This window comes from Daktulosphaira vitifoliae, unplaced genomic scaffold (assembly GCF_025091365.1).
Source record: "Daktulosphaira vitifoliae isolate Bord-2020 unplaced genomic scaffold, ASM2509136v1 Scaffold_3, whole genome shotgun sequence".
NCBI lineage: Eukaryota > Metazoa > Arthropoda > Insecta > Hemiptera > Phylloxeridae > Daktulosphaira > Daktulosphaira vitifoliae.
Window position 1 is genome coordinate 23,731,783 of NW_026099574.1, and position 26,390 is coordinate 23,758,172.

The window sequence follows — 26,390 nt, forward strand, 5'->3', positions numbered from 1 at the left end:
AAAGTTGATTTGTGCTCATGTGAATTATTCATCAAGCTATACGGTTATGACAATTTTGTACTACGTTTTCAATTTACTGGCGCAGTGTTTAATTTTAAATAAGAGTTCAGTGAATATTATTAGTTTATGTTTTTCATAAATTTGATAAAATTGAAACGTTTTTTTCCGGATTGTACGGATAAACTAGGAAACTCTAGAAAGAAAGGCACGTAACACCTAACTACTTACAACTACTTGTATAGTTGTTTATTCGAACCCTACCGTCGTCATTTCAAGTTTTACGTGAGAAGGTAGCAGATTAGATCTTTGATTAGTCGTCTACCTTATCACACCAGAGTTAAGACTTAATACGTGATCTCCGTGGCAAGTAACAGATCCGATTTCATCATAATAGTAAGTAGGGGGTATCTATTTCCAGCTCAACAGCAATTATTCCTTGTAAAACAATTAAAAAGCAAATTTTAGACTTAAGATATTGTCACGTTTTCATTTTCATTAAAAATGTGTATCCAGTGTCAACATGTAGAGTTTATGTTAAAAATGTCTTAAAGGGCATATAAAAATTATTAAATTAGGAAAAAGTTAATTGATGTAGTATTACTAAAAAAGAAACGTGCCACCGCCGTGTTTCCGTCTTTTTTGACATGACAGCGACAATATAAAACTATCAGTTCACTTCACGCAATACTATTCAAGTTAGTAGTGTTGCTTTATATTTTTAACGTTTTAGCGTTTGATTTAGAAGTAGACTTTTTAAGTTGGATTTATAATTTTATTATGACATTAGTTCGTCGTGTTTTAATGTTGACTTATTTAATAATTCAATGTAATTCCTGTCAAAACATTGACTTAAATAGTTGACACAATCGTGTAAAAAAACAATTTATAAATCGGAATCGGGTATAGGTAAGTGGTAGAAAAGTAAAATAAACATAAAAATTCAAATCAAACGGAACAAAATGATAAATCATCAAATAGCGTTAATATTGAAGTAAAAAAAAATTAATAAAAAGTAATTCGCGATTAAAATACTATTTTAGGCGTAAAGAAAAAAAAAGTGAGAACATTTTTATATATAATTTCACAACAAAAAATATTTGAATAATACTAGAACACCTTTACTTTCCGGTTATGCAAATAATTCTGTATGTATAAAAATAACAACTTAATTGTTACAGTAATAAACTTTATTTTTTTTATAAATGTACACAGGCATTTATATGTCAGTAAATATTTACTTGGTGGTTACATTAACTATTGTTTTGTAACGTCCATGTTGGTTTAATACTTTTTTTATATTTTCATAAAAATTAAACAAGTAAAAAAAAATATTTCTGAAATACAATACATGAAAATTAATTTATTAATATTAATAAAGAAAATTTCGTTTTCGTTATTTCCAAGAAATAATTGAAATTGTAACATGATATTGTTGATTTATATATAATTTTTTTAAAAATAGAATAAAACATTTTTTAAATATTTTATGATTATCATAAGTACGTTTTGAAATTAACTATGAATGCACTTGTATTGATATAATATAGAGACTTTATTTAACAAGTTAATAATCTTTCCATTATTAAATTATTGAGTTTAAAATAAAATTACTTTGTTTTATCACGGTAAATTTGGAAAAACTTCTAAATATTCTTTTAATACAATTGCGCATTGTTCAGAATGTTTTAGGTTTATTGTAGTAAATTTAAAAACCTACAATAATATAAAAAGTTCAGAAATTTAATAAGTCAAATTAGTTTAAAAATGTAAAATGTTTTCTAATTGTTCAACTTGTTTAAATGCTAATAAATGTCCGTTAACTTTGATTACTAATTATTAAGTAAATATTTTTAGGTAATTACATATCAATAAAAAAAGTACAGCGATTTTGCAGATGAATACATTAAGCAATGTATACTATTTTTTTGAAAAGGTATGTTATAAAGAAAAGAACGAAACAAGTTACTCCTCTGCAAACTTAATTATAATACCATAAAACAATAAAATTGTTATATATGTACACATTATTATTCATATATATAAATTAAGTAATTTTTTTAATTGTAAAATCTTAAGAGCTATGAACTATCTTAATGGTAATTTTATGTGACTACCGAAAAATGCAAACTACCTTAGGATTTAATATGCGTGACAAATATACAGCACTGCAAAATTAAAATGAGTTTTCATTTCACGCGTCGATGGAGTAAATTTTTTATACATTATTATGACTAAGTATAAAGATATAAATGAAAAAAACTGAGTTATTTTTGTATTTCTTATACTTCTTGTTGCTTAAGTTGTCAAGTTAAAAATATTTGTTTAATAAATTTGAATGCTGTAAATCGTTAACAATAAAAATTTTGCAACAGATTAATTTGTTGACAAGACATTTTTATATTTTAATTGTCTTGTTTTTTATCTTGGATAATATAATAATTCTCAGCTAAGAGATAATTTTATATAAATTTTAACCACTTAATTATACCATCAATTTGTTGTGACTTATTTAATAGTACATTACTCATATTACATTTTAAACTATAGCTGTTCAAAATGTAATAATAAATTGCAACTTCGTATTAAGTGGGAGGAGTAGAGAAATAAAGTCATATTATTTATAACACTCTGAAGTTATATTTATTTTTAAATACTAAAGAGCAATCATAAATTATTAAAAATTATTTTCCTCTGAATGAATTTAAAATAGAATTAAATTATTCTCCTCGTTAATAAGTGTTTATAGAAACTTACTTTATGTTAAATATATTTTATTGAAAAATTGTTTCAAACTTTTTAACATTATTCTCAGTACTCATGAATTTTTATAGTGTTTGACAACCGTCACCCTACAGAGATACTATTGAAATTAAAATTACAAATTTATAAACAAATTTTTGGGAAGAAATATTAATTTGGCTGACAGTTGGCACACGTTAATACTTTAAAGCATCTTTAACCAAATGATGGTTAGATCTGAACAATTATACGATAACATATTTTTATTGTCACTATTATGACAGTTTTATGAAACATTTTTTACGTACTAATGTGAGCATTATTAAAATACTTTATGTTACTATTTTAGTACGACATAAAATGTTAGTTTTGAGAATATTATATAATTAACGACAAATAACATGGATTTTTAAATGAATATAAATTTCGCAATGTTTATATCTGAATTACTCAATATTTAATTGAATTTATTCCACTTTGAAAATAAATATTATGCTACATATACTACCATGTATTGTTAAAATGAACTTTTTTATATAACACTTTAATCGATGTAGCCTACCAGCTATTAAGTCGAGGATGTCAACACATGTCAATGTAGTATTTTCTTTTAATATAAATCACGTGTTGGGTACTTTGAAAATTAACTAGAGTATTCTAGTAATTTTTATTTTATATGTATATGATTTTTTATTAGTTTTTTTTTTTTGTATAATAGAAAACTAATGTTTATTCAAAACTATGTGTATATGGGAGTTAAAATGTTTTTTTTTTATTTCAATAGGTTATAACTTAAACCTTAAAATAAATGACTAATTTTATTATCTACCTAAGTATTTTATATTGATGAATTTACAGGGAATTTTAATTAATATGATTTTACAATAACATAATTAAAATAGAAAAGCTAAAAAATAAAAATAAATAAATAGGTAAAATTTGTTAAAAGATTGTAAATGCATTGAAATAAAGAAAATAAAATCTCTTTAAGTCTACCATACTAGGATTCTTATTTAGACCTCTTTTTATTTAGATTTCATTAGACAACTGTTGCTGTTTACGGTATATATACCTGATACCATAATGATATTCAAACTACTTAATATCTTTGTAACATAAATTAGTTTTATATGTAAGTTTTTTATAAAATATAATTTCATTTAGCTAGAATTGAGAGGAAAAAACATTACTATCTAACTACTCAGAGTAAATTTGGTGAGTCAAGCACTATACATAGGATATTTGTATATTTAATGGTATTTTATTCAAATAAAATAATTCAATGAATGATGTTGTTTCCTTGAACTTTTTTATTTTGTTTACGTTTATCCTTTAATGGTTGACATCTTATTATAATTGGCACAAACGCTTTTTCTAATCATAATATTTCTGTATAACATTTTATAAAAATACTAGCTAAAACTGCTATAATTTGTTCTTATTTTATACAAGTGACAAGTTTTAAACAAACACTGAGTATTTGTTTTTCTCGATAAATTCTTTCCAGTTTAAAAAATTTCACGAACTAAAACTTGAGCATTGATTCCATTAGGTTAACGACATTATCTTGTATAACCATTTGTATTAACTTTTCAGATTATACATAAAGTTACGGTTGAACGTAAACGATCAATATCATATTAGAGTTATATATCTATTATGTTAATGACTTAGGTCTTATGAATAGATAAACATTTTAATATCATCAATTAAATAGAATCGATGCTCACCTTATGCAAATCATCCAATCCATTGGTTAGTGTTTACCACCAAGTGGAGATGCCATTAATTAAATATTTATTAGAATAAAATCTGTTCATTAATAATAAATCCATTTTCTAGCAGCAGATTAAAAAATATCTTTTTTACTGCTCAATTTGTTATCCCTGTGAATGTGGGTCAGGTGACAGCCGTCGTAAAATTTTGTCAAAAAGTATGAGGATTCCTGAACAAAACTTAGGGAGTTACGAATGCGATATGAGGACGGTTGATGATGTGGGAGATCGTGTCAAGTAGAAGTTTAGGATAAGGGTGGCCGACTCCAAGTAGTAGGGATTAAGGTGGAGAAAAAGAAAAAGAAGAAGAAGAAGACTGCTCAATTTGTTGGTTGAATAATTTTTTTTAAACTTCAAAAAATGTCTTGAGTCTTTTGTGCTATAGCTTAGTTTATTTTTAGCTTCGATGCGAATATGAGAAGTCATTTAAAAGTAAATTTAATCGTTTAAAATTATATTATTAAAATTTTCAATAACTAATTTATCATAATGAATATTTTAAATGAAAATATAAAATGAATTACATGTATTTTTTACACGCAGTCTAATCACAAAGTTTTTAGTCTTAACTTTTTTAGAAATTATACATTTTGTCTAGTCATAGTATTATACAAAGTGTTCAGTAAGTAAGAAAACAGGTAAATTGTTACAAACAATGAGAACAATAAAAAACCCGTTTCCTTACTTACTGAACACACTATATAAAGTGAACATGAATTTTTTAATCTTTTAGCACTTTTTTGTTTACTAAATGTAGATATTAAAATTAATTAAATTATAATTATTTTGACTCAAAATACTTACAAAATTCAAAGTCTTAATTTTAAACATATGATAACCAATTGTAAACTTAACTCAACTTTTTTTTTTGAGTGTTTTGTTGTTTTGGCAAATCTGTCTATGTATGTAAGTTTAGACAGCTCTAGAAATAAATTATTTCAGATGAATTCTTTGGTTGTTATCATTTCAATAATGTCACAAAACCGTTATTGTTTGCATATGAAATTTCTATAACCTTTTGTTGGGTTGGAACTTTATCCGTAAGTAATAAATATAGCTAAAATGCGCTTTAGAAAATGGTCGGTAAGAAAGTTTATCTTAACGTAAAATGCAAATAACGTTTGAATTATTATTTTAAAATCTGTATAGATCTTTTTGTTTTTCGTTCTTTTGAACTAAAGAAATTTTTTTTTCTCTTGTTAGTCACATATTAGTATTGAAAAGAATAATTTAATATTATGTAATCGAAATCTTGGACAAATATTTTTGAATAAATTATGGCAAAATATATCGTATGCTTCATGATATTATATTTTTCGTTAATCATTAAGGACATAGAAACTTAAATTACCTTGAAGATATTTATAATTTAAGCGTTAATTAATCTTATTTTTATAATACTAATTATTTACTAAAGTTATTGTTGTTTTTGAATGTTTAAAATTGTTATTGGATAATAACAAAGTTACATTATTTACGTGATTTAAGCATTTATTATAATTTATATTACGATAACGCATCGGATTTTGCAATTTTAATTAATATTGAAAAATTTTAATGTAATTACAAATTCAATATTCAGATTATTATGCATTTTATTCCATTTTGCTTTGTGTGGTATTTTTTATTTTCTACTATTAACTAGATAAAATTGAATAAAAATAAATGGTATGTCATCTAGGAAAATTGAAAATTAACCAGAGTTGCTTTAAACAATTGAAATTATTGAAAGTTATTATGAAGTAACTTTTGATGTTTCTCATAAGGAAAAACTTTATTGTTTCTATAATCGTTTCATTTCCTTTAGCTACTCCATTTAGTTTGTTTAACGTACAACACAGTATAGTTGTCGTGTTTTGAAATTTTCATATGAATGAACTCGAATATGAAAATTGTGAAGAAAGATGTAAATTTTATTTATAAACCATTAATTAGTATTATATACATAAATTACAATATTTAATATGTATCTTATATTTAATATACCACAATTATATGGTTTGAAATTATTTCAAAATATTATTATTTTGAATAGCCTTTTTCTTTTAAAAGTTTAATCAGAAATGAAATTTGTGATTCAGTCAAATCTTATCAAAATATATTTTGATAAGATTTAGTATAGTCCCTCAAATGGTAATTTTTAACGAGTAATTGTTGCTTTAAATTAAGTTAGACAACAATGAGTCGTTGAATTGATGATATACGCAGGAATATTGATTTATCGTTGACCACTAGATATCTTTTAAAACTATAATAATTTTGAGGATTTTTTTTTAAATTAAAATTACTGTTTATTTCTTGATTTATAAGTGTTCAAATAGATTTTAGGCTTGCTCCATATACTTTATAAAAGTACGAACTTAATTTTATTAGATGACAGTGTACATATTTTATTGTTTTAATATAAGAAAATAATCTAACTAAAAAAATGATTAGTTGATAACAACTTTTGAACTAGTAATAGTTCAAAAAGATATGAACATTTTTAAGCCTGGATCATACTCTTATTTTAAGTCTACATTTAAGAATGGTTTACTTTCGAAATACTGGTTCAAAAAGTTGTTATCGATCAGTAATTTTCTTATTTTGATTATTTCGTAAAATTTAATCTACTAAAATATGGGAGTCATAGTAATGAAAAATATAAATTTGGTACTATATTTACCCTGTATACGCTTAAATAAAAAAATACTTAACCTATTATTTTTCAATCTCGTCAGACAATTATAAGAAGTGCCGGAGATGATATTTTTGCACACATAGCATAAAAATGTGAACAACATTTTTGAAGAGATCTAATAAAATCACGGTTACACTCTATTATACTCTACCGGCTTTCTTTTTATTTTTTTCTTTATAAGTCGACCGAGAGGTACTCAATCAACTATCTTTTATGGAAAAAAAAAATTCGCATTCCTGTATTAAGAATGATTTTTTGTGGCGTTTATAAAGAAGGGCGAATGAAAAAAATATTCCAACCGCTGAATTGGTAACATTTGTTTATGGATTAAAGACTGAATTGGAAAATGAACTTACAATAGGTCGTTTTGCAGTGTGTACTGCTCACACTAACACTAATAACATTTGTTTGTGCCGTGGTAAACATTCAGTTGGTGACTAAACGTCCCTAAATGAAATATCTAACATTATTATAGTGAAGTCCTTTGAGACATATCACTAGAGATACGTTGCTGTTGTATGCGTTTGTGTTTTCGCGTGATTGATCGGCAGTATAAATTAATAATTAGAACTGCCACCGGTATGTGGATTAGGTGAGCTGTGTTAATTAAAATCCACGACAAGGCTCTCGGTCGGCGCTATACCATCGCATACTTGGCCTCGAGCGGTTTAGAGTTATTGTTTATGACCTTACCTTACATTATGTGTTATTTACATGTTAGTAAACCTCTCCGTTGCATATTCCTTTGAGTTTTATAATCGCTGATTCAATTTTAAAACGGTGTTCTGATCATCTTCGTAAAGTTACTTTATTAAAAATAAACCTTAATTAATTATCTTAGTTTATTATAAACGGCTTATAAATAACATAGTTTAAATCTTATCAAACTTGATCGGAGGATTACTTGTTTACTTATAGCAGAAGTATAAAATAAAACTTCAGTTGCAACGAGATAAAATGTTAAAAAAATGTTGTCTATTTTTATACACAGATAAAAGAATCCGCATGTATACATTTCTGTTACGAGTTTTTTCCAAAGAAATTTTTGATAGGTACAAATCAATTGATTTTCCAGTTTTATTTTTAGATAAATAAAACATAAAGTTTTGTACATCGGTCGTTATGAATTATGGTTATTGGCAATTCAACGATTGATAGACTGCAAGCAACTTTAACTACATGTTGACACGCATCGTCACCGTAAAAAATTCATATTATATTAACAAATAAAAATTCTGCTTTGACAAAGTGTGAAAACTAGTGAAACACGTACATGTACGAACCCCTACGGTATTAACACAAGAAATCAAAATTGTAACTAATACAATCAAGCTTAAATATCCAGTACAGTTCTCATAAGTGATGTTTATAATAACTGAATGAAGTTAGTGACATAAATGACAAAGTTTGTTTAGAGTTTTGACATAAAATTATCCATGAGGTATAAACGGCTTCAATTAATTGAAAACTAAACGTACAATAAGTTTAAATTGAATTTGTAAGATTTTGAGAAGGCGAGTTCAAAAAAATATACACGGAAAGAATTGGGAAGCTTAGATTTTTTTCAAATCGATAAAAGCCCACGCGGACCATACACTATTATTTCAATAAAAAAAAAAAAATTAATATTTATAATATTTTTCGCGGTAAATGCTTTTTTATATTTATATACAATACGTGATTTTATTTATCCGTTTTGAAAACGACGTAAGCTTGCGAATAAAATGCAAAGAATATTACAGTGTGATATCTATACATTCAACTATATTTCCCAGAGTTTGAATATGTTAGTAGAGTTTTCTTTTTTATTGCATTCGGTGTGCGATCAAATCGTGAATACTTCAAATCATCAAATCGAAACTCATGATCCACTGCAGGAAATCCAAATACTTATACCTTCCTTTTTGGACTTGTTTATTTTTCCTAAATCAACGTTGTATTTTGCGTTTTTCACATTTGTAGGAAATCTAAGTGTCACGTGGTTGCTATCAAAATAAATATTTCTCATAGGGAAAAAAAATACACAACTCAAATCGTATAATGCACGTGTCAAAAACTACTAAAATATTTGCTTTACACGCGTTTTTTGTGTTTCCAATGATGAATTGTTGGCATGAACTGTAAGAGCTAAAAAAAACCTCGTAGGTATATGCGTTATTAATAGGTAGCTATTATTTTTATATGCACGTCACTTTTTGGCGACAAGAAGATAAAATACTAATGATAAATTCGTAACATCAAGCATAAAATGTGCACATCATTTTTGAAAACCTTTTTTCATTTTAATGACACTAAATGTTGTAATATTAATTAGATTACTGAATCTCGCGTACATTTTTCTGCCCAGTGTTTTGTTATGGAGAAAACATAAAAAGAAATAAGGTTTATTACGCTGGGATTTTTTTCTTTAATAGTTCAGTAGTTTTTAAACACATTAATGATTTATTAAATTTAAATGGAATAAATTATTGAGAACACTATTTTTGATAACATAATAAGTGTTAAGAGTATTTATATCGCTAATAATAAAATTAAACGTTTATGTCATATAGACAAGATACTAAAAACGTTTATTAGTTTAGTCTTGTGTGTTTTTCTGTTGGTTTTATTTTATTTATAAAATATAATCGATAGCTGTACATATCAAATCGAATTTACGAACTTTGTACATGGTCTTTTATGTAATCATGTGATTAACTGAAAACATACGATAAGCTGATGTAAAAGAAAAATAAATTTGGCGACTAATTGAGTCTTATTTTACAAGTACTTGATACCCATAACAGTTTTTAAATGAAAAAATGTCTAACAATATGAGATGATAATGAGATTTATAGCTGTAATAAATAAACTTATAACTTAATATTATAAATTAGTGCACTTTTTTTATATTTTTGTTATTTAAACATGATTTTTCATTGTAATTATAAGTACAAAGTAGTGATCAAAATAACATTCATGAATTATGTATGTTTGTTTTACAACAAAAAGATAAATACTGGAAGATTTTGAAAAATAATATTGTATTTGACAAAATATTAATTATTCCTGTAAAATTATATGACTGCCAAAAATAATATTATTTTTATCATTTTGTTAGTTTTTATGTTGAAACAATAAATTTTACACCATTAGTTAATATATAGGATATACATAATAAAATAACTATCTAAAAAAAAAACTATGTTACACCTTATGCTTTTACAATTCTGATCTATTGAACTGTGAATATGAATATATAGACATAAATCTATAAATGGATCACTTTCAGTTATGTAAATTACTTATAGAATCTAGAAATAAAAGGGGCACTTGAATAGTTAAAAATTAGTGTTTGAAATGAATAACAATGTACACCACATTTGATTTAACTGGTTAATTCTTTTGTTGGGTGCAATTTAACCTTTTTACATTTAAATATACTTGGAACATTTGAAACGTTAAAAAAGTTTTAAAAGTAACGTTCGTGATATTTGAACATAAATTTTTTATGTGATATTAAGATAACAAAAAAATACCTCTAAAAGTTAATGAGGTGATGGACAAAGTTTTAAAGTTGTCCATCAGAATGATCATTATGTCAAAGTCGTTTGGCTTCCAGAAATGGTTAGAATTTTATCACTTCTTAAAAAAGGGTCGTAAGAAATATTGTACTGAAAAAAATAATTGTAAGGCAGGCATTTGAAACGATTTTTATGTAGTGAATTTATTTAAATATTTTCTTAGATATATAATAATTTTAAGCTTTTATTAAATTTCCTTGATTCGTACCCAATAATGTTAATAATGTCATTATTATAGGGAGGGCGATAGGAGTTTTACAATGTTTTTAATATAAAAAATTATAATGTGAGTACTTATAATAGGTACACACATAATTTTGCACATAAACATGTAGCCCATACTAAACTTAATTTTTTTAAATAAAACAGGATTATATTTTCTTTTATAAATTAGCTATTATTTGTTTTTTAACTACTTGTTCATTATATATGTTTTAAGTTTATAAATAAAAAAAGATACAAATTGAAATTGTCTCAATAATGATTGTTAAAAAGTGTTTTTTTCTTTTAGATTTATTATTATTGTATTATAATGAAAATTTTCAAGTTCAAAACACTATTGCGCCAATTATATCCAAATTAGTCGACAAAAATATTTTAGACTTGTTCCCCGCCATAAAGTTGACCTGAAGACGTCCCTGAACTCGTTACGCCAGGTTATATAAGTTTTTTTCTCGTTAACACAAGCATAGCTTTTCAGAGAGGACAAAAAAGATAAATAGAGTAACACTAAATAATAATAACACAACAATAACATAAATATGCTCAATTTTAAATGTATGACATGAAAACAAGTTTTAGCCCATTAATTAATTGATGTTACAACATGTATTAAACACTGATCTCGGTAACAACATGTTTTTTTATGAGGAATTTATTAGTCTTTATATAAATCGATAGTTATTTTACTTTGACTTATATAGTAATAGAAAAACATAAATAAAAAAAAACAAATTTTTGTGTAATATTACTTAAATTATGTTAATTTATGTAGTTTCAAGTGTTAAAATAAAAATATGGCTGTGTAACATCTTTCTTGGCTTATATAACAAATGTAGGGTAACATTATACACCTGGAACAATTTTGGTTAAGGTACAATTGTTACTAAAAGCTTTTAAATAAGTGACCATATCGAATTTCCTAAACATGACAAAAATAAAAACTTTGAGCGATTGCACTTAAAACTTAGGACCACTACCAGTAAAAAATAAATAGACATTAATTACAACACGTGTAATTAATTTCGTTAGGTAAATGTTAAAATCAAATTAAAATATGTGAAATTTCTTTTAAGGTGCTTTAGAGGGTCTCTGTCTTCAAAAAAAATTATTTTTTGAGTAATGTTAAGCTAGCAGCTAAAAATTTGATTTTGGAATATTTCAGTTCAAGACCGTTGGGCATTAGTTTCTAATAAATAAATTATTTATATTAAAGAATTCGGATATAGTGGCTGCAGATTAAAATAAATAGAAATCATAAAGCTAGATAGATTTAAAAATATTGTATTTTATAATGGGTATTGCACTGATAAAATTATATGCATCTTAAAAATAGTTAAAGTGTTATTTCATTTGTGTCATGTGACATAAATGGCCTGAATTGTGAATATAAAAATATTATATAATATAATGCAATATTTATCTTGACGATATTAGCTATTTAAGTCAATAGAAGACAAGAGATGACATTGTACATAATAATTATTTCTGTATTATTATCAGTTAGTTAAATAGTCATGTGAATTTGCAATTCGATCGAAATGTTGGTATCACACGCTGTCGGCGACATAAATATTAAGTCTGTCTGTGATTTGGACGGATATCAGACCCAACCATGTTACATAAAATAGTCATGGGATATTTATTATTTACTCATGCAATATATTTTTTGAATAATAAAATCAACCAATGTGGCGTAGGGTCTAGAATATCAGAATGGAATTCAGATCTATAAAAGTGAAATTGTCAAAAACAAGTATTTGAAAATGAATATAAATATAGTTAGTATTAAGGGGGTTCATTGATATAGTTGAATTCAGGTACACTTCATGGAGAGCTGGTGTTTCCTTGGCATTTTGATAGTCCTCTTGACTATTCCAAAGCGACAATGATATTATATAATTATAATAGCTATAATATTATTAAACTGTTATCGAAAATTGACAAGACTTCTCGTTTAATATTTAGTAGGAAAAATTTTTTTTTTCCTAATCAATTTTCTTTTTGTAATAATTTTATGAAAACAGAAAAAAAATATATTCTGCTTGAATTAATTCTTAGAGCACCATCTAGAAATTAGTTCTAAATTAAAGCCTGCTCATTGAATTCCATAAAGATAATATAATAAATCAATTTTTTAACTAACTAAAGTTTTTATGCTGCAGCAATAAATTACAGTACTAAATGAATAATGCTTAAAACCAAAAATTAAACGAAAAAGTAAAGCATCACTGATAGATAACACAAAATACAGAATTCATACTTTGATACTTTCGATTCGTGTAATTTATTTAAACAGTAGCTATGGATTTTAATGTTTTCAAAATGCGATATTTAAACGATAATTTTGGTTGTTACGCAAAACGTTGGCCAATAAATAATGTATTTTGACAGAAATATAATTGGAAAACGGATAGTGACCAAAATAAACATGTAGCTAATACAGTGTAGCGTGATACTTGTAGATAATACCTACAGCTCCCAGCTAATACTTTTAGAAGTTTTTTCAAATAATAGTGACATATATATTTTTATCTAATAATAAAAAATTTGATTGCTAATACATTGAAAAATATATGAGTTTATAAGTATAGATTATACATAATTTTGTTACTATCTACATTTTTGCCATACAAATTATCATTATCATTTGATTTTTATTTAATAAAAAAACTGTTGCATAACAACTGCTGTAATTGAAAACGTTTCCCTTGTAAGTTTGAATTGAAGTCTAACATAGTTTAGCTTGCAGTGGTTACTACAAATATTTAATAATGACTTAAACTGGATGACATATTCGTAAATTAATATTATATTTGAATTCATGCTAAGTTGAAATCACTGTTTGTTGAGAAAGTTCATTAAGTTGCCCTTTTGGCGTTTAAATTAATAATAATAAAACATAAAAATGTTAAATGACGTTATAAATTGTGTGACACAGAAAATGAAGTTAATAAAGAAAAAAAATATTTTTTTAATGGGAGTTTTTTTGGTTGACTTTTAAGAGGCGTAATTTATTGTTATTTAAATAGTAATGTCTTTTAAAGACCATTAGTCGAAATGTGTAAAAAGTATCTGCTTGACATTGTATTTTTGAAATAGTTTTCAAAAAATAATTCATTATTATTATTTTGATAATAATATAATTTTTTTTTAATATTAATTTTCTTTAGTTTAATGTAATATCTAGTTACCTTTATATTCATATATTTTTTCCACATCTAATATAAATATCAGTTAAAATTATTTTTTTGTAGTTTTTATTTTTTACAATTTAATATTTATAAAAACTCTGTTTCTTTGTAATTTTCAATAAAATAAGTGATTTTTTAAAGAACAATCACAATTAGTGTGAAGCTTTAAAAAATAAAATACTTCATTTTACAATTTATAATGGCCATGGGATTTATCTTCAACGCTTTATTTATTATTTCAATTACTATTTGTTGAAAGGTAGGAGTTAAAAGTAAAATAGACAACAATTATATATGACGGTAATTTAACGGCGATGACAATTCGACTGACAGTGACGCGGAAAAAAAACAATTGACATAACAGCCTGTTATTTTGTAAAACAACATCAGTTTTACTCATAAATCATTTACTTAAAATTAATTATGCCAAATTTTAATTTACTTTTCTATACTATTTAAAAACAAATTCTAAAAGAATATCGTTCTTTTGAAAAAAGCTGCACGAAAAGTGTATACCGAACACAATCATTTATAAAAATGTTAACCATAATGTATAGTTTGTATTATTAGGTTTCTTTTCACATAAATTGATTTTTTGAAATTCCCCGAAAGAACAAACGAAGTTGTGACGATATTTTCCCTTCGATATATAAAAAAAAAAATTGTATTTACGATTAAAAATATTTGAAAACTCGTTGCCTCTTGTATTTGTAATGAATTGATTGTTTTTTATACAGTAATATACGTTCATAATTGTTAAAAGAATGTGCATAAAATTAAACGAGTATTTAAATAGAAGTAATTATTTATAAATATTTTAAAGTGTCATTCATAGATTTCAATACAGCATTTTTTAATTTATTCAATATTGATTTTTTCATAAATGTGCTTTTAAGTTCATGAGTAAATGTCTGTTTGAGTGTTCAAAATGAAAAGTTTTATGTGAAATGTTAGAGTTTGAATATGGAACCGTTTATAACATTACTAGTCGTTTGTAAATCCCATTCTCCTCGCAAAAAAATTCACTAAGATTTTTAATCATAGTGATATTTAAAGTCATGAACACAATTTTCAAATTAATTTATGTATGTTTGCAATCAAACCAAATTTGTTTAGTTAAATCAAAACTACCATAATAATGAGAATTTGTGTGAAATATATCATACGGTTTATGAAATTCTCTTAATGTTAAAGTTATAGTTCAAGTTCATTAAAATTATGTCATACAATATTTATCTGTGTGATAGTAAAAATAAGACTTAATAACTCGATCAAAAAACAAAGAAATTTTTGTTGTGATCCGTACCCAAGATGACTTTTTTGATATCCGTCTTATTTCGCATTATGCCATTTTTGTAAAAGAAAACTACCGTTTTTTATGGTAGAGATTGGAGGGGGAGTAAAACTTATAAATTTGGATGCGCTGTCAGTGTGATTTGCTTGGTACAACCGACCGCAAAAGCAAAAGTGTTGGTCTAAATGAAGACGGGTGACGATGAAATATCGTTTTTTCAATTTTCTACCATAATCGATCACGAGTTAAGCGGCTCTGTAGGAAAAGAGAACGAGTGATTGGCATGTATGTGGTTTAATGGTCGGGAAGTGAGAGAGAATCAAGATAAATTAACTTTCTGGGGCCAGCTTTTAGTCGAAAACGTATTTTTACGGGAGTATAAAATAATTGTCTGGAATATATATATATATATATATATATATAGTGAGGTTAAATGATTGACGCTCAATATTGACATAATGAAAATTGATGTGATGACCCCAATTAAAATACTATTCTTATTTTATTTTACGACTATTTTTTAATACGTTTAACGTTTCATCGGTCAAACTAAATGCTTATTTGTTAGTCAATAATTAGGTAAAAATAACAAATCATTACATAAGAATAGTTTCAAACCAAAGGAATCGGTTGTGTTTAAAAATACGTAAATACCTTATTTGCAGAGTTCACATGTATTGGTAAAAAACAAAAGTTCCTCGAAAATAATTGTTTTTTTGCAACATAAAGCCATTGCCATTGTTTTTTTGTAAACGCAAGAATGTTATTTGCGTATTGTAAAAGTTTTATTAAAACTTTTTTCGAGAGGCAAACATTTTTAAATTGACGAGTCTTTTTAAAAGTGTTTTATTTTCTTGAACATTTACTCTTAAAATGGCGCCTTAAAAAATTAATCACGTGTTTAATACGTGAGTATGAAAAAAAATTGGCTGGTACTAAATCTGCATGATTAATGAGAATGATATTGTCAATATATAACATCAAAATAATTCTACAGAAATGTTTTGCATTTGCAGTTTTGTTCATTGATTTTTATTTTATTAATCTGTACGCAGAGTTATAATTAAAAACGGTAGCACAGTGGGGTCGCGGCATAGTAGAGACATTGCATAGTAGGGTCCAGTATAGATTTAATCTGACAGTGATTAAAATCACTATCATAAGAAACGCTTCGATGCAAATCTGTAGATAGTGTTTAATTTTAAAAAATTGATGGATAATTGCAAAAGCAACATCAACTTCTATTAAAATAAAATACAAAACCCATAATTATCATACAAAAATAGTATATTTTTCAATATGGTAGCCATTTGCGTATAGAAGATAGATCGTCGGGACAAATTTTTTTTTTTCATTTTGTAGTACATAAAATAAGCTTTAATTTTATATATGTTTAAAGGACGCAGTATTTCCGGAACATTTTCAAAAATTAAGTTGAAAAAGTTATTTTTTGTAAAAAAGTTACTATTTTAAATCCTCCCAGTGAGCAGAATAAGTGTTAGATTTTCAAAAAAAATTATATCAAATGAAAGGGAAATATCTAAGGTTTCAATACAAAAAAATATTATTTTTATTTGTTCATTTTTGAAAAAGTTATGGCAGTTTTAAGTACAAAAAACATCCCGATAAAATGTAATTTTTATCGCAAACATTACATTTTTTTTTAAATTTTCGACAGCCATTTGCACATAGAAGATAAGATGTCGGGACAAATTTTTTTTTTTCATTTGATAGTATATAACATAACCTTTGATTTGATATATGTTTAAAGGACGCAGTATTTCCGGAACATTTTCAAAAGTTCAGTTGAAAAAGATCTATGTTTTTTACAATATTTTAAGTTTTGAACGCCCCCTATATAAGGGGAAATTGTCCAATTTTAATAAAAAGTATGTCAAATGAAAGATGTACTTATAATGTATTTAGAAAAAAAAAATTTGTGCTGATATATACATTTTTCAAAAAGTTATAGCATTTTTAAGTTGAAAATTTAAAATCGAAAATCGAAAATTTTAACACAAAAATAGTGTTTTTTTAACTACGGCAGCCGTTTAAATGTAGAAAAAAAAGTGTCGGGACAAATTTTTTTTTTTCATTTTGTAGTACATAAAATAAGCTTTAATTTGATATATGTTTAAAGGACGCAGTCTTTCCGGAACATTTTCAAAAATTAAGTTGAAAAAATTAATTTTTGTAAAAAAGTTGCCATTTTAAATCCCCCCCAATGAGCAGGTTAAGTGATAGATTTTCAAAAAAATGATATCAAATGAAAGGTAAATATCTAAGGTTTTAGTATAAAAAAAAATTATGTTGATTTGTTGATTTTTCAAAAAGTTATGGAAGTTTTAAGAAAAAAAAGTGAAAAAATTTCGAAAATTAGCGATTTTTAAATTTGTAATTTTTTTGGATATTTCCCCCATTTGCGGGGAACGAGGGAATTTTTTTCAATTTTTAAGGGTAATGTCTTCAACTAGATACGATTTGTGATCTTTTGACGTATTTTTGAAAGAAATCGGTCCAGTGAGAGCTGAGAAAAAGTGGCAACAGACAAAAAAAAAAAAAAAAAAAAAAAAAAACACATCATAGTAAAATTAATACCTTCTCCGCTTCGCATCGAAGCTAAAAATATCAGAACTTATTTAAGATATCTTAAACAAATTAAACAGGAACAAGATAGTCAAAATATTTTGGAGATAATGTACATTCTATGAAAATGTTTATTTTACAATCATTTATTTTTACTTTTTTTAGGTATTTTGATTTGAAGATAGTTGATATAACACAATAACGATATCTTCAAGAATAACAATTTGGCCGCCAGGTAATTTTAATTTTATAAAATACTAAAAATTATTTCATAATGTTGCCAAACGACATTGAATATATTAAATAAATTATATATGAGAGGTAAATGAAAAAAGCCATTTTTATTTTCAAAATTTGATTTTGGTGACAAAGAGTTATATTTTCGTATATAAATGTTATTAATTAAAAATATTGAAATATTAGAATAATGATTATGATTATTATGATTAAATTCTAATCAGCTATAAGATAAAATTTTCAAAAATAGCAATAACCTTACAAGCATGATTCTATTTTATGTTTTAAATGACTGTTTATTTTTCTGTTTTAAGGTAACTTCTCAAGTTTTTCCCAAAAATTTAATAATAAAATTTAAAATATAAATGGCTTTTCTATTATATTTCATTATAATTAAAGATTGCAATTATAATTTTTTGTATTTTAAATTTAAACACTGTTTTCTCAATTAACAACATAGTAACTCGCATTGTTTTTTCCATGTGTCCTTCATAATGTCTATATTATTACCATTTTATTATGTTTTTCTCAATGAAAAATATTTGTTGATTGTGTCTTGTTTTCGAGTAGAATGTTTATTTGAAAACACATAATGTTTGTTTAAATCTGATTTCTTTATAATGATAGGTGACGTATAATAAAGTAAACTTTTTGATTCGAATCGAAAAGGATAAAATTATTTTACCAGATTCCTGATCTAATCTTATGCAAAAAAAAAACTTTTTACTTAAAGTTTAAAGAATAGAAGTCGAATCGATTAAATGAGACATTTATTTTTTAGATATGTACCCATAAGTTTTTACGGCGCATTCATAATTTACCCAAAACTTATCCCATTTAAAGAAGCAAAAGTTTTTTCATCGTTTTAAGTTCACATCATAATTTTACTATTTAAAAGCTTCAGTTTAGATACGAAATACATCTAAAATTTTAATATATTATTAATACTGTATGTCTATGATTTTTTATCTATTTTACAAGAAAAAAATAATATTTTAATCTATTTTTTTTAAATTATTTCTGTTTATAGGATTTATCTGATAACATCTATTATTATACAATACAATAACAACGGTAATTTAATTGGTTCTAAAAACAACAATCGATATTTTCCTTTAAGTATTTTCTTTGACTTAAAACCAATTTATATTAATTAATCGTTTATTAATTCAATACGTTTAACTATATTAAGAGAAAATGATATTTCTTACAATATATTAAACTATACAAATTATTTTTTTCTAAAAATATTTTTCACCGAAGACATTTTAATAGTTTTATTTTTAAATCATTGTCTGTCACAATAAAAAATTTGTACATTAAATATACATCATATCTAATTTATTTAAGTCAATACTAGATTTAGTATTCCAATATACTATAGAATGTAAAAAGGGATCAGAGAAAAATATGAAATTGAAATAATTAATCCATTATATATTATATGAGGCATCACAAAGACTGGTAAAAGGGCTCTCAGTTTTGAAAATTGGCACGGTTAATGCACATTTTATATTGTTTATACGAGTCATTAGTCCAATTTTCTTTGTGTTTATAGTCGATCGAAAAAAGAACAAACGAAATTTTCAATGAGTTCACATTCATTCGTAATTGGATTAAACAATTACTGGCGCTGGTTTCTAATTTATTTGCCATTTGTTCAATATTTAATAATGCTTATATGGTTTTTGTTTAAAAGATATTATTATTTTTCAACGACACAAGTACCTTATGTTGAGGACATACGACGTTCTATTAAACTACGTGTTATTAGTTTTTATTGTCTTACTACGTTACTGTTTACCAGTAAAAGACGTTGTATCAAATAAATTGATAAGCTTTATAAGCTTATGCAGCTATTGGATCATTATCAACATATCATTGTTAAAAATATTGTATCGTCGAAAATTGAAAAAGAACACCTTAATAATTTTACACTATTTATAAAAATCTTTAATTATAATCATCTTTTATGTTGAATGCTAAGCCTAAAAATTTTATACGAATTCATTAGGACTTTTATTCTCAACTGTGTACCTCGATAAGTGTACTAGAAATTTAAAGTAAACAGTACTAGTGTACTGTTTGAAACTAAATAGGGTATTCTGGCGTAGAACAAAGAGAACTTCAATTATTTAAATTATTAGTGAAGTTGACATCCTAAATTTTATCTGTCACTGTCGAGTTGTTCAGAATATCGATTTGATCTTGTGTTTCCTTATTTTAATTTTATAGACACAACTATAATAGTCTACACACGATTAACCGATACAGTTTAGGTTAAACTGATAAATCAATTGACCGAATTTCAAAGCTCATTGCATGACCTTTATATAGTCATTAATCTACCAATGAATGAATGTCAGTAAACATAGACAGTATTTAAGCATATTATTTAATGTTAAAAATGATTTTCGACTAGTAACTGGGAGTACTAATACTTGCACAGTTCATTAATGTGACTAGTACAATGCTTAATCGAGTTATCGTTAAAGTACAATGAATAGTTACAACAATTGAGTATGATTTAAAGTATGAAATGTACTATAGTATATTGTGTCTCATCCAGTAATATTCATATCTAGCTGATACTTTAATGTAAAAATGATCAATTTCGCAAAATATAATGAAAAAAGGTAAAAAATAATTAATTTTCGACTTTGAAAAGGTAACAACTACTAAAAGTTAAATTAATACCCTTACGTATTAAGTTATTAGCACTGTCATTAGTGAACAAAAATAAACTGTAAAATAAATGTCCGATAATCATTTTAGAGTTAATATTTTTCAAGTTATCTTTTTAATGACCATGTAGAGAGTATAAGGGTGCAAAATAATTTTTATACCTTGCGTATTTCTTTGCAGCACTTATTTTTAGTTACTTCATAAGCTAAAACTATCTTTCTCGGTGTTTTTAATAATTATATTTTTTGCGTACATTTATTTTTAAATTAAATTATTAACTTATACTTGATAATATTTAAACATTTAATTTCTCAATTTAAATTCAATATGAGTACTACTGTGACATTAAAGAAAAATACTTCGTATAAAATTTATTTTATATATCCCAAAAGTGTTTCATGTATTATAATAAGTTATAAATTTACTATGAGAATTTAAAGTACCGTTGTAGTTAATACTATTTTAACTACTTTTAACTGCTTTAGGTCAATCGATATTAAGACAATTATTTTTTTAAATTCGCATGTCTTAAATATTTTTTAAAATAGTTACATGCGATGGATTATATTTAACTTATATGTTACTTAGAAGAAGCTTATTGAACAATTTCATTGCTCTCAATGAATTCATAATTTAAAATATTGAAATGGAATAAATAATGAAACTAACATATATTTATAAGTTATCATATTTTATGATGTTATTTTGTGTTAATTGATAATAATAATAATGGTTTTACATTATATTTACTCGCATTTTTGTTTATAAAAATATTGGGATATTGATGTTTTGAAAAGTAATTTTCAATCGAAGGTCAATAAATTAGTTTTAAAATAAGCTACCATTTTTCTGAAACTTTTATTATTTTATATTAAAATTAATGTTATCGAAATAAATGAAATTGATTACTGTTCAAAAATTATAGACTTGCTAGCTATAGCAAAAAGTTCTACCAAAATAAAATATTGATCTTTGATTTTTTTTCTTACAATAAAGGTTGAACTTTTTGTTGTTATATTATTGTTTTAATAAAATTCGCTGAGCTTAAATTATTTGAGTTGATGTGGACAAGGACATATCAAGTCAAATGTTTTTTTTATTTATTCTGATGAAATTTACTTAAAAAATAATAGATGGACTAAAGTTATTGTACTTTATCTTCACAGTTAATCAGGTTTAATATTAAATCCTTAGTTTGAAAAACCTAAAAGTTGGTATTGAAGATTAATTACCTTTTAAATTTTTAAAGATAAATACGTCATGTTTAAATGTAGACGTTATTTTCTTATCTTTAACGTAAATATTTGACTGAAAGTTTCTTTAAAGTTTCCAACAAATAATTATTTAAAATTGCAGCTGGCGATTCAAAGGTTTTTCAGAAATAAGTTGAGAATCATAAAATACCTTTGTACCTTTTTCTTAATGGTATACATTGGATTTCTTAATTAACTAATTAAAATATAATATATTTTAATATTAATTACAATATTATTTTAATTTATTCAAAATGGTCGAATAAGGATAGGACACTCCTTTTCTTGGAAAATAGAAAATTTTTAATTTTTGTAACGAAAAATATTGTTTAATTTAAAAAGTTCTACAATAATATTTTGTTAAATATTATTTTTTCATCCCTTTAAGGTTACAAATCGAATCTTTCTTATTTTAATTTTCTTCAATGGGAATCCCTATTATAAATAGTTTAAAGATACGATAGAAAAAACTTTAAACAATTTTTTACTGAAAAAATTTTTTATTCAATGAAACTTTTTTTCTGTTATTAACTGTTAAATTTAGTTTTTATTAACAATTTTTGTTATCAGATCTGTCTGTTAGGATAGCAAGAATAAAATATGATAACAAATTATCGCTCTATGAAACAGATTATTGTTTGTTCCTTTATTAGGAAAATCGTATTGAAGATGAATTTCTATTTCAAACTCAAAACTTAAAATAATTTTTAAAAGACAATCGGTTGTGTCAGACATAAAAATTATTCGAAATTTTGTTTTTTTTTTAGATCATTAAGCTAAAAGTAGGGATTCCTATTACAGAAAATAAAAGTTAAGGGTTTTTAGCTCTTAAAACTTTTAAACTACATGCTACTGTATATTTTTTTTAGATTAAACAATACTTTTCTTTATATAAATTAATAATTTTTAATAGTTTCAAAGTTTATGCGTGTCACATTTTTTATTAAACACTCTGTACACTACATGTATTATTTAATTTACAAAGGCTCAAATCATTTAAATATTAACAGAACATTTTTTTAATTATAGCAATTTTTATATTTAAGAATTTTTTCTTGATATTTTTGCTAGAAAAATTTTCAATTCTCATTTCTAGCTGCAATTAGATAAAATGGTAAAAATATTAAAAATCACGTATCTATAAATTATATTCAGTTTACCATTTTTACATGATAAAAAAAGGACGACGAAGAATTTATCAGCTATTATCTCACGTGAACTTTACAAAAAAGTATAAGTGGAACGAACTAAGTTTTTCTTTGTTAATTATTATTTTCACTTAAAATCAACCATATATTTCATGAAAAATCAAACTTTTCAAAGGTATAAATCAAATAAATTTGACTATATTAATTTATTTATACATCGAATTTCGGAGTTTAGTTCACAAAGACTATAATAATTATCTACAGGAATTTTTCATAATTCGAATTACTTTCATTGTTATTATTTGTCAAACAGAATCCATTAATTAATAAAACGATTTTTTCAATTGAAATTCTCTCAATAATTAGTAATGTACATTATAATAAATTAAAAATAAGCGATATTGAATTGAACCTTTCTGCAGCTTTATTGATCTTCTGTAATGGTTTCTCGGTATAGAAATTGAATTTTGTAATGTTCATTAGTGTACTCCGGCAGTGTCCTAAGTATCCACTACATTATCAATACATATCTAATAATAACACTGTGCTCTTCTTGGCATGACCTTTTTCGCACAGCTGTTTTGATATTCATATTTCTAAACGGGCGCGGCATACTTCCGTCCCACAAAGTGACCCATCGTCGAAATCAAATAATCTGCTGCACGTCGCACAAATACCGGCAACGTCACACTACTAATGAGCTCGTTCTGTCCGTCGTTGCAACAGCTCATGAGTTATTAATTATTATCATTTCTTATGCGCGTAACTCGTTCGACGCACGTGCAATAAGCGCCATAATTGTGTAGCTCTGAGAGTTGTTCCGGAATGAAGTGGTCATCAACAATCGTACGGTCCGCAATAACTTTTCCCGACCGTTTCTCCATTGTAGTGATGGGAAATTGCTGGCGATAACGTCTGTACGGTTACCGAAAAGCGGATTCCATGACACTATCGTTCCGGTCGGGCGACTCTGTAATTTATTGGCCAGCCGTCGGGTCGCGCGTGTTCCGGAAAACGTACTTAGCGATATACAAGTACAATACTCTGGTCCAGCACGCAAAACCGAACGGTTTGAAATCTCACTTTTGAAAGCCGCACGTAGGAAAGGGTCACCTGCAAAAGGCGCTTTTCGACTTCAAAAGCGAATTAAAAGCTTCGAGCGGCCCCTTAGTCGAAATATTCATGGTTTCATTGTTTGCGGGCCAGAAATGTCGCCATTTTTTCGTCCATTTTTCCACGAAAAATAAAACATGAAAGGCGCTAATAGTTCGGTTAAACAGCAAGTCCGGGCAAAGAATCTATTTAACGTTTTCGTGTATCATAACTAGTTAATTCAGCGACAACACGTTTATACGCATTAGTTCGGTTTGCCGTTGTGATAATTAAATATTCATAACTGCGATATTATACAACGATTACAATGCGTTTATAAACATTGTCGTTGTTGTTTTTGGGCTGCGGGGGTTTTGTGTAAGGTGCAAAGTACGTGTACGCGAGTCGAGCACGCAAAATTACCATGTACTTGTACGGATCACTTATTTTTTAACGCATTCGTTTTTGGGCGCCCTCAAGCTCGCGTGCATTTATTTTGGTTAGCACCTCGTTTCGAAATTCGACGTGTACAACTTCTGAAACGAGCAAAACATTCGAATCGATTGGACGCTTATCTGAGACGATGACACGTCCAAGCCAATATCGTGAGAATGCATTGCAGAGTACGTCGAATCTGTGTGAAATTATACTGTATTAACACGCCTCGATTTAACGTAATGCTAAAAATGTATCCCAGTAAATTACAATTGGAATATTCTGACGGTGAAGATATCGCGAGTCCGTAAGATTCCGATTTATTAGTAATAGTTTTATTAAAAAAATGAAGAACGGGGTATTCCGCAGTGTTAAGGTGGATTACTAAATGCCATTTAGACCGTTCACGAGAGTATACGACATAATAATAACTTACGATGCGATTTTCAAGTAAACCGCACTGAAAAAGAAATATAGCCAAGTGCGAGTACGAGCGATATATTTCTTTGTTAATAAAATTATCGCTGCAGAACGTTTCCGGAGTTATCTTCATGGCGCCATTCTCGGCAAGTGTATTATAAATATATTTAATAACGAATGCAACCGTACAATCTCAATGCGATCATAAAATGTTCCTTATCGTCTTGCGAAAAAGGGTATTCCAAGGGGAAAAAAATCACCGAAAATTATACTTCAGCCATACCATGAAAGTGTACCGGCATAAAGTGAGAATAAATTATTTTTGGGATGTGAACTACTACTACTACTACTACTACTACTATGGCCGACTCATTTTCAGCTTCGCACACACCTTAGCGCACAGATTCTTCCTCGACTCCGTTCCATATTTTCAGTAGCATCCCACACTGAAATGATCATTTCGTCATAGCGCGTTACTTATTAATATACAAGTTTGAATGAATAAAAAACTCGCGTGTTCGATTTGAAATCGTTTCACAGATTGAACGTACTTCAAAAGTTGATCATTATTAGTCAAACGTATGGAGATTTAGATGTTGCGTCATTAAATTGTATTCTCTGTGGTAAGCATTTAATACATAATACATAATTAGGTGTCAAATGTACGATGCAAATTATGTGTGCGCTATGAATATTTATGTTCTTTTTTACATATAAATTGCTAATTTACGCATACGTATCCAATGAAAATTGCTAGTATTTTTTTTTAAAAAAGTGTTATTCATATAATTTTTTTTAGCCCAACCCAACCAACATGATTTTGATACAAATATACAATTCACGCGAGAGTAAAATCCTTTATTTTTGAGTTATTAAAAATGTTATTGAAACAATAATATTATTTAGATATTGCAAAAGCCTACAAAAAAATGGTAACCGTCTTTAAATTTTTACATGTTTTACATAGTTAAAAGAAAATTCTAAAAAAAAAATTTTAATATATTTTTTATTTTTATTTATAAAAAAATCGATACTAAAACTAAAAATGAAATAATATCACAAACGTTTGT

The 26,390-nt window shown here is 25.9% G+C and overlaps 1 protein-coding gene across 1 annotated transcript in view; it reads left to right on the plus strand.

The window, feature by feature from the left end:
• LOC126903255 (probable G-protein coupled receptor No9) overlaps positions 1 to 26,390 on the plus strand; it is a 128,638-nt gene that overhangs the window by 61,161 nt on the left and 41,087 nt on the right. The window contains exon 2 of the mRNA XM_050681350.1: positions 18,216 to 18,285. The gene's annotated coding sequence lies outside the window, so the exon portion shown is untranslated. The remainder of the gene's footprint in view (positions 1 to 18,215; positions 18,286 to 26,390) is intronic.